This window comes from Hetaerina americana, unplaced genomic scaffold (genome assembly GCF_022747635.1).
Source record: "Hetaerina americana unplaced genomic scaffold, ioHetAmer1.1.p SCAF_15, whole genome shotgun sequence".
NCBI classification, from domain to species: domain Eukaryota; kingdom Metazoa; phylum Arthropoda; class Insecta; order Odonata; family Calopterygidae; genus Hetaerina; species Hetaerina americana.
This window is the reverse complement of record NW_027286625.1, coordinates 13,024,384-13,035,188: the sequence shown is the minus strand read 5'-3', so window position 1 is coordinate 13,035,188 and position 10,805 is coordinate 13,024,384.

Here is a 10,805-nt window from a genome sequence, read left to right as displayed (position 1 = left end):
GGATATAATTTTATACATCCACAAATCTCAATTATGCAACCAGTATGCCCCTGCTGATTAAAGTAAACTGTATTAGACATTTCGTGATGACTATCAACAAGTCACAGAGAAAATTCTAAAAAGATAAAGAATCACAATCTTGGCGGAAATTTTACATTGATATTTAAGGGCTAATCAAACAAGCAACGTTACGACGTTTGTGCATTAAGCTAATGAAAATAAGGTGTATAAAGAAGACTAATGTATCTTTTTTGATTTTGGAGGTTTTGCGAAGTACAGGCTTCAGATGTGTATCGTGCGCCTGTCCATTGTGGTCCGACACAATGTTTCCTCAACAAACCAAGAAATGATTTAAAGGATAAGTTGGTTTTCTTGTTAGAAACCCAAATGTTTACGCGCATATATACATACAGACACACACGTAATAACAGTTGAGGGTCATAGCAAATCTCATTGTTTCGCGTCGCTCCATACACTGCTGCCAAGAGTGAAGGAAATCTTTCATCCGCATCTTTAGAATCAAGCAGAATAAATTTAAAATTTTTGTCATAAACAAACGTGTAATTCGTTTTATTCGTCGCCCCAAACAGAAGCACGGTTCGGGATAAGTATGCTGCCGGTGCCTTATCCAGCCAGCCGGTCGATCCTACCCCGAATTTCACGATTCCCCCTGTAACCATTCTCTAAAATCGAATTAATGCCATCGCGCTGACTTCATAGCAAGCATGGCGGATTTGCATCAGAATTGGGAAATACCACTGAGAACGGGGTGACTCAGACGAGCGTCAAATGACGGGCATCGACTCCTCCAAATGAAAACAAAAGACTTGGGTGTCCGCGCTCTCCACGGTATCAAAGTTCCGGGAGAATCTGTCAAAGGGTAGGACCGAACACACTCAAGAAGTATCAGCTACCCAACAGACGAGGTCGACTGATGTGCCCGCGAGCACTTACATGCAATTCTCATGCGTGAAAGCTTCCTCCTCTTCTCATCCTTCATTATACTCTTCAGGAAGAAACTCGGAAATAGTCGCCGGAAAGAAAACAACATGCCCACGGGCCAAGAAGAAGACATCACCCGGTCTCGCTCGAGACAGTCACTCACTCGTTCACAATTTTCGAAAACAACTGAAGTAAGGGGTTCAGGTGCCGGGAGCGGGAGGGAGGGAGGTAAGTTGGAGGAGAAATGAAGACGTTCTTATGGAAAACGAACCTTTTGGAGGTGGAGGATAGTATAAAAGACGACGACCTGCGACGGAAAAGACAGATCGTCACAGCCTGGTATCCGCACGACAACTACCAGAGGAGCAGTGGACATGAAAAACGTAAGTAGAGGTTAAAAGATACCTTTCATTTAAGTACCTGTGTCGACGCAATCACATTCCAATCATATATCTAGCTCCCTTTGAAAAATCCTTTAAGCCCTTTTTAACTAAACGGCTCATACTATGCTTTCAGAAACCAAAAGTCCGCTAATAAAAAATTAAGTGTTTCACGATCTTAAAACTTCGTGGTCCAAATTAAAAAAATTAATGATTTCTTTAAAGGCTTCATTTTGCTTATTTATTTAAAGGCTGCATTTGCTTATTTATTTTGCTTAAACACTCCGATAACAGTTTGACCTTCGAAATTAACTAAAATTTAACAAACGGCAATATAATGTGCATATTCCATTTTCTCAGTAGCACATTTTTATCGAACGGTTTTGTAATTTTTTCAATATTATCATTTTAAGCATTTTCATTAGTTTTACCGAGCAAAGTTTAATGTTTCATTATAAGGATTAGTCATTATGATAAAATCCATAGCTTCAAAGGAGTTTCGTTCTACGACGGTTCATACATCGCATTGCATCATCTTGTACACAGCGATGAACACACTTTCACAGTAATCCCAGCATATGAAGCTAATAGAACAGTTTACCACTCACACGATTTGATTGCAATAAATGCGCGAGAACCCAGAATAACTCTTACACATCTCTCTACCAACTGTAAACAAAAAAGTATCTTAAATCGTGGTTGGCGTTATATCCATATCTAAACTAGAAAATACCATATTTTGGGAATTTTTTTATGAAAACAGGTCCCTGTTTAATACATTGCTCACAGAAATGGATTACGTTTACATTGCATTCATTCATTCCACTATGCACTTGGAACCCCCAGAGAAACATAACTGTCCCTCATTAATTAAAAAATCTATAGGTAATTTGAAATTTAAAACAAAATCAAATAGTTTTCCATGCCATTTTAAGTTATGTGAATCAGGAAAAAATACGTACCCATAATCATTTAACTCTTTAAAAAATGTAATATATTAGTCAGCATTTCAATTCTAAAATTAATGAGAACTAAAGCTTGCAAGCAATTGATACGGTAAAAAATTCACTCATCTTGCCCAAATCGAACTTAACAACGATAAATTCAACAGAAGCCCGAGAAACTAGCCACCTTTAAAAAATTAGTGGAAAGATACATTGGTGTTTTTTACTTCAGTAACAAACCACCTGTTAAGCTTTGGCTCCTGGATAGAAATTTAATGTGGAATACATACGTGGAATGCTAGTTTTTGCCATCTCAATGTTTCTGACAGGGTATTTCTCCATTGGCTTTTCAATTACTATATAAGCTAAGATGGTCATAAGAAAATTGAATAGGTATTACGTTAAATTATAGTTCGGTCAGTGTGTGAAGACCAACAACATTTTTTCAACAAAAACTTACTCGAAGCTAAAGAGCACATGATTTTACTTTCCCATAATACCAAGAACTCTAATATGAATTGAAAAATAGCATTCAGGTAACACACTAAGTCAGCTAATATACATCAAATACGCCACAAAACCCCTAATAAAACAATATCTGAGCCCCATTGAAAATAAGATAGGTTTATAATCATTGATGTAGCGGTTATGAGTCAGTCTTTCTGTGTTTTCAATTCAAAGATTATTTCACTGAAATTCTACCGAAAGTCCTTGTTTTGCAAGCTCCACTAATGGCCCTCGTATATTTAAGATTCACTTAATTTGAACAACAATAAGAGGTTCACAGAAGGGAATTTGGCTGATGTGAGAAAACATTTTAGCAGTACATCCTATAAGCATGGAAGTTTCTAATGATTTCATGTTTTATATTATTCAATAAATTCAATGATAACCTGTAGTCAGCATTGCCAAGGAATTTGCGTCCTTAAGCTTTTCGAAAGGCACAATCAAGCACACATTATATTTACAAATTCCCATTTCACTTATGGGAAAAACATTTCCGTCTAGACAGCTCCACTTAGTACAGTAAACAAGCAGCAAGGTCAGACTCAACACCAAAAGCAATAGCCAAAACCTAACTCGCCACGTCGAACAAAAACTTTTCTTGATGTTCGATCAATATTATCAACGCCACTATCTTACCAACGTATTACTTTATCAACGTTAACGAAAATATTCGCATGGACTAACGTTTTTGTATCAACTCTTCATCATTATATCTTACCCTATACACACCTATAGACTTTACCTGCTATTCACGTTTCGGTAAGCCAGGAAAAACGTTTACATTTCTCCAGTGATCTAGAAAGAACTGCACAGTCGAGCATAGAAGAGAATCATAATCTCACGAACTCACGAACAAGGGGGATGGACTAAAAGACAGGGGGATAGCGTTTTAGAGATTAAGACTATTGGGTCCAGCGCATGCTTCCATATTTGGCAGCGAACACCCTGCTAAGAAAATGGTTTATTTTCACCGGGTACCTCTCTCTTTTAACTTTTGCAGGTAGCCATTGTGCTAATGGCCATGGCGGCCCTTGCAGCTGCCATGCCAGAAGCACCGTTCCTGTCGTCGCCGAAGTCACTTTACGCACCACCTCCGCCTCCGCTAAAGCTATACGCACCGCCGCCACCTCCACCTACTAAGCCCTACGCACCGCCCGCACCAATATACGCCCCTCCACCCCCTCCTCCTCCTCCACCACCACCACCAAAGCCATATGCACCGCCGGCACCAGTATACGCACCACCTCCTCCTCCCCCACCTCCTCCACCACCACCTCCTCCAAAGCCTTATGCGCCACCAGTGCCAAAGCCATACGCACCACCGGCGCCGCCGCTAAAACCTTACGCACCCCCGCCACCAGTGTACGCACCTCCTCCACCACCCCCTCCGCCGCCACCTCCTCCGCCGCCACCTCCTAAACCTTATGCACCTCCAGTACCAGTCTACGGACCACCAGCCCCTCCCCCACCTCCTCCGCCTCCACCACCTCCTCCACCGCCACCACCTAAACCGTATGCACCTCCGCCCCCAGTGTACGCACCACCTCCGCCACCTCCTCCTCCACCACCTCCTCCCCCGCCACCTCCTCCTCCACCACCTCCTCCCCCGCCACCTCCTCCACCACCACCCCCTAAACCTTATGCACCTCCAGTCCCAGTCTACGGACCACCAGCTCCTCCACCACCACCTCCTCCTCCGCCACCACCTAAACCGTATGCACCTCCGGCACCGGTTTATGCACCCCCTCCCCCTCCTCCACCTCCACCACCACCACCTCCACCCCCTCCTCCTCCACCCCCTAAACCGTATGCACCACCAGCACCAGTCTATGGACCACCAGCTCCTCCTCCACCCCCACCACCACCCCCTCCTCCCCCCCCACCACCTCCTCCTCCCCCACCAAAGATAGAGTATGGACCTCCCCCGCCTCCACCAAAGCAGTATGGACCTCCAGCACCTCCACCACCACCCCCTCCACCACCACCACCACCCCCTCCACCACCACCACCACCCCCTCCACCACCACCACCCCCTCCTCCACCACCTCCACCAAAGATTGAGTATGGACCTCCCCCTCCTCCGCCAAAGAAAGAATATGGCCCACCAGCCCCTCCACCCCCTCCTCCACCTCCACCACCACCACCACCTCCTCCTCCACCACCCCCTAAACCGTATGCACCGCCAGCACCAGTCTATGGCCCACCAGCTCCTCCTCCACCCCCACCACCACCACCCCCTCCTCCCCCCCCACCACCTCCTCCTCCACCACCAAAGATAGAGTATGGACCTCCCCCACCTCCACCAAAGCAGTATGGACCTCCAGCACCTCCACCACCTCCACCACCACCACCTCCTCCTCCTCCTCCACCACCGCCACCAAAGATTGAGTATGGACCTCCCCCTCCTCCACCAAAGAAAGAATATGGACCACCGCCTCCTCCACCCCCACCACCTCCCCCTCCTCCACCAAAGAAGGAATATGGACCTCCACCACCAGTGCCACACACTGCATATGGACCTCTGCCGGCAAAAAGCGTGGGCCTTGCTCCACCAGCACCCATGACGCCATTCAAGAAGGAGTTCAATTCACCCCTCACAGCAGTCCGTGGAACAATTACGCCTGTACCCTTCTCTCTGAATAAGGTCACCAATGTCACACCTTTACAACAGCTACCTTTCTCTACTGGCTTCAAGTCAACGGAAACTGGGAGTTTCTCATCAAGGTATATAAGACTCATTTAAATGTTCTATTAAAGATTGCCACACGGCAAAAAACTTCAACGATATAAAAAATTTCTTAATTTAAAATACCAATACAAATTCCGATTGAAAATAGTAGGGAATCACATTCCTATTTACTAGTCTCTTCAGCCTAAATTCATTGAATGATCATTGAGAGAAATTTTAACTGTCCATTTTAAGTAACCTCTCGAACCCAGTTAAGAATATACAACAGGAATACAAATTGATTAAACAGTGATTACACTCAGAACCCACAGAATAAAGTATAATATGTTTTCTCTTTGCCCATTTCATTCCATTACCATCAATCATTCAATTGTGTTTATTGGTCTATAATTTTTCCACAATATTCAAATATATTTAGATTTTGAGAATAATTTAGTAAAACACAAAATAACTTGAAATTTATATAAAATCCCTGAGAATTCTGTAAAAACCCAATTAATGGTTTGAGAAAATATCAGTATCAAGCATAGAAACATGGACAATTTTGTAGATCATATGAATAGAAGTGTGTCCAGAGTTAAAAATCCAATAACTTCAAACTATCAGAAATTCCTGACAATATTAAACAAAAATTCCACTTTCATGGTCAAGTCTGATGATGTTAAAATGTTTCATAGACTGATTTATTATAAGTTTTTAAGTCTTTAAGGTCACTACAAAATTTGCAATTACTAACGGTACTAAATACACTCATTGAGTTTCCAATTCAACACAAACTTACGTTCAGTTGGCAGAGAGATTTCCTTGTTCAGAGCATATAGAATTCATATTTTAAGCCTTATTTATTTTAAATTAACGGCAAAGCATATTAACTTTGCATTTTATAAATAATACCAAACAGAAATTAATTCAAGTAGATATGCAGAAAATTGGGCACTACATTAAGGACGTAAGACAAGAAACAAAGTTTTAAAATGTAATAGTATAATTTTTAGGAAGGTCCACTTCACTATCATGTGTTATTGTAACAATTGTTAATTGATTTGGTCACTGGAGATTGCTACAAAAAATATTGTTGGAGAACCCAATGTTTAAATATTAATATTAATCCCTCGAGATACTGTTTGATGCATCAACTAATTACAATCTGTTTCAGTGTCACTGACAGTTCAGGGAGGACATTCACTGAATTAGGTACACTGAATCGAGGATCTGATGGCCTCAGCCACAGCTTGAAAGCAGCATTTACCCAACCTAACACCAAGGGAGGACTCACAACGGTAAACTTCATCACCGACAACACTGGTTTTAACACCATTGTCTGAAAAATACTTCAAATCTAGTAGATGAAGCATATTACTAGATGCACAACAGCAAAGTTAAACAGTTGATGAAGAGTGATAATCCATGTACTTCTGTGAAGGAACACTACTGGCTGTCGAAGAAGACATAACCAGACATGAATCATTATTATGTTCATATCAGGTCCATGTCATGTGTTTTGATTGTTACAATAATTAGAACCTGCAGACCAAAAGTTGTAAATAATGAATGCTCAAAATAACAAAAGTGATTCATTAGGTAATGAGAGTCATTCATATTTGTCAGTGAATGGAAAATGAAGACTACAAGTATGACTGAGAAATAAACCCAAGCAGGAACAAGAAGAATCTCTAAAGGCCCAATGGAGATTTTACATGACAAAATTTAAGAAAATGAATATTCTTTGGTATATTTAATAATATGTTGTCTAAGTATCCTTAGATACCATATTGTACAGCAAATGTGAAATAAAATGATGAGTTCTACTCTTTTTATTATGATTTTAATTCTCAATGATTATAACTACTGTCGATGAGTACACATGGCGAATGAATAACATAAACTGTTTAGCAAACGTTTTCCCAGGAGTGATTTATTAGCGTCAGCACTATCTTAGGGCAAGTTTTTGATGGACCCTGACACTATATACAATTGTACTTACAAGTACAAAATATGCCTCAAAATAAAATGTCTTTTATCATCACAAAAGATTATAACACCAATACTTGAAAGTTTCCATGAATATTTACACATATGTAAATTGAAAATATATGAAGAATAAGTGGTGCCATTTAGAGTAATTGACAAACACAAAAAAACTCATCATGAACATGGGAGTCACTAGATGAATTTATGCAGAAGAACCTAAAACAAAGTACTTCTAAAGACATTTTAGAATTTGCAAGTAACTTTGGACATTCATGAGTACAACATTTTGCTTGCTTTTTAATTCTACATATGTTATTTCAAAAAACAATTACTATATGAATACCTTTAGAAAAATGGTGGTGATGGTAAACATAGATGTAATGCTAAGCAATGCTTAAAGCTAGAAGCACCAGAGTTGTCATTTTTACCATTTTTGAAATTCCAGTTGTCTTTTCTCCCTCCCTAACCCATTGAAACGGTGATATTTAATGATTTTTAATCAATTCTAGGCACACATCAAAATTTCAAATTAATCATTTTCCTTGCTTACTAGTTTCCAAGAGAATTCATTTGACCACAGTCATAAAATTTCACTAAATCATTCTTCATATTTTCTATATTTCTAAAAACCCAGCCGTCATTGTACATAATTGCTGTAGTCTGAACTAATGTTATGAATGCATCAATGGCAGCAGCCAAGAAGAAGACATAAAAGGACTCAAGGAAGAAGGCTAAGTTTAACATTAAAATAGGAGGGCAAAAATTAGAGCAGGTGAAACATTCAAACTATCTTAGAAGAGATTTGGACAGATATGGTCAAAGAACTTGGGAAAGATGTACGAAGAATTGTATTCGATAAAGAAGCTTTTACAAGGAGAATGGAATTGATGACAGGGATGTTGAGTAAATATGTTGAAAAGACTCATCAAAACTTGGATATGGAGTGTGATTTTGGAAGGCTGGCAGACAATTTAATGTCCTTGAAGTCACTCAACAGAGACATTCTTGGTCTATCCCTCTTTGAAATTATTGTGACCACCACCTACATAATGTGGATGGACTCTTTTCAATTCCAAAAAGAGATGTGAATAAGTTTTCTATGGCAAGAACAATTCCTCAGCTCCACTACAGGATGCTGCAAATAATTTCATGTGGAGGAAATTCACTTCCACCAATAAACAACCATCCAGAATCTTCACATATTAATCACATGTACAAAGAGCCTATACCACATCCTTAAAAGAAGGCTGCATGGTTCCCATTCCATAAAAGAAAGACTAGTCCAATTTTAAGAACGACAACCCAATAACCTTCCTCAACACAGATCGCATGGTATTCCCTTCCCTCTTGAATAACCTAATCCACCTGCACACCTAATCACTGTGAAAAATATATACAGTGGAACCTTGTTTATCAAACATCTTGCATAGTGAGTAATTCGCATAGAGAGCAAAAATATTTTTTTAAATGACTCAATTAACAAGAAACTTTTCGCATAACTAGTGATGGTAAGATTGGATTCCTAGGGTGACTGTGTCCCTGCTGCTTGTTTCCGTTTAGCACTCATTCTACTAGCATTTTAACATTGCTTGTGATTGCATATTTTCTGGAGCTTACATTCAGACAAGTTATTTGTGATTTTTTGTGCAAAGTTTAGAAAATGTATCCGAAGAAAAAGCTGCAAGAAGACAGCCATGAAAGAATAAAAATAACCATAGAAACAAAAAGTAAAATCATTGAAAAGCAAAAACAAGGCATTATTATAGCATTTAAATGCAATCAATCAACGTCAATTATTTGCACTATCCTTAGGGACAAGAATAGATGATTCAAAGGCAGTCACAAGAATATCAACCCAATGCTTAAATATTCTAAATGGTGTCCAATAGTTACTTCTTATAAGGATAAACGAAAAGAAATTGCAAACCGACTACATTAACAACACAATCATTTATGAGAGGAAGACAGTGATTTTCACTGACTTCGTAAAGAAGATGCTAGGAATATGAATGGCCAAAGAAGAAATATTTGAGGGAAGCCATGGGTGGTTCGATAAAATAAAGAGAAAAACCAGCATCCAGAGCATTGTGAGGCATAGTAAAGCAGCAAGCTCCAACTCAAAAGGCAACAGAGAACTTTACCAGTGACTTCAACAAGCTTGTGGATTCCTTGGGTTAACTGCCACAATAAGTTTTTAATTGTGATGAGATAGGTTTCTTCTGGAAAAAGATTCTGAAGAGAACCTATATAACAGCAGAGGAGAATCTATTGCCTAACCATAAGTCAAAGAAAGACCATCTCATGCCACTATTTTGCGCCAATACAATTGGTGATTTAAATATTAAACCGCAGCTTGTTTAACTTTCATAAACTTCACAACCCTATAAGAAGTATAAATTTCAGAAGAGCAGCTAAATGTGATGTGGAGGTCATGGAAAGCTATTGTATTATTCATTGAGAAGCATCAACCTTATAAGATAGCGACTAAGCATGCTAAAAATTTGTTTAATTATGATGCAGAGTCGCTTTTCCAAAAAAATTTAAAGCCTTAGTAAAAGAATGTCTCTTGACAGCTATCTAATGAATAAGAATTAGGAATGTTTCATAAATAATAAACTAATTGTTTCGATTCTTTTTTGTTTTCTACAAACCAAACCCTATTTTAGGTTGGTACATCCTAAAATGAATAAAAAGATGAAGATGATTCACAATCCTAAACAATATATTCATAATTTTCTTTCAGCAGACTTTGCATGTAATTTATTTTGTTTGGCATGCAACACAATGCAGTATTTTACATTAATGTATACAAGAAAAATTATTCTGCATAATGAAAGCATTAAAATAATCAACACTAACAACTTGAACCAAAAAATTAAAAATCCTTCATAAGCATAAAAAACTGAAGCAGGGTTCCATATATATGAAATGATAAATCTATAAATGCTCATCCAACAGGTATGAATGCTCTAATATTCTTCAACAAACATGTTATTAAAATCACAATAACATGATTCCAATGCAGAGAGAAAATTCATTAAGATAAGCTAAAAAATGTTGATTAAAAAAAACAGTTTGACTAAGATGGTTGTCTAATCAGAACAGAAAACATACTCTATCCCAAAGCATATCTATCTCAGCATTTATCACTTATACATATTTTCCAAGTAAAACAAAATAAGACATATTTTATTATCACAATGTGTACCCTTGTATTCCACTCAAATAAAACCCAAATTTTTAATAAAGAGCAGCTGTAATCACTCTGAAGGCAGACACTAAATTATTCTCTGATGCCCCAGAAGGGAAGACATAACAAATTATAATGTGTTGCATGGTTAATCTATTGTCACCTCTATGGACTTTATGTCA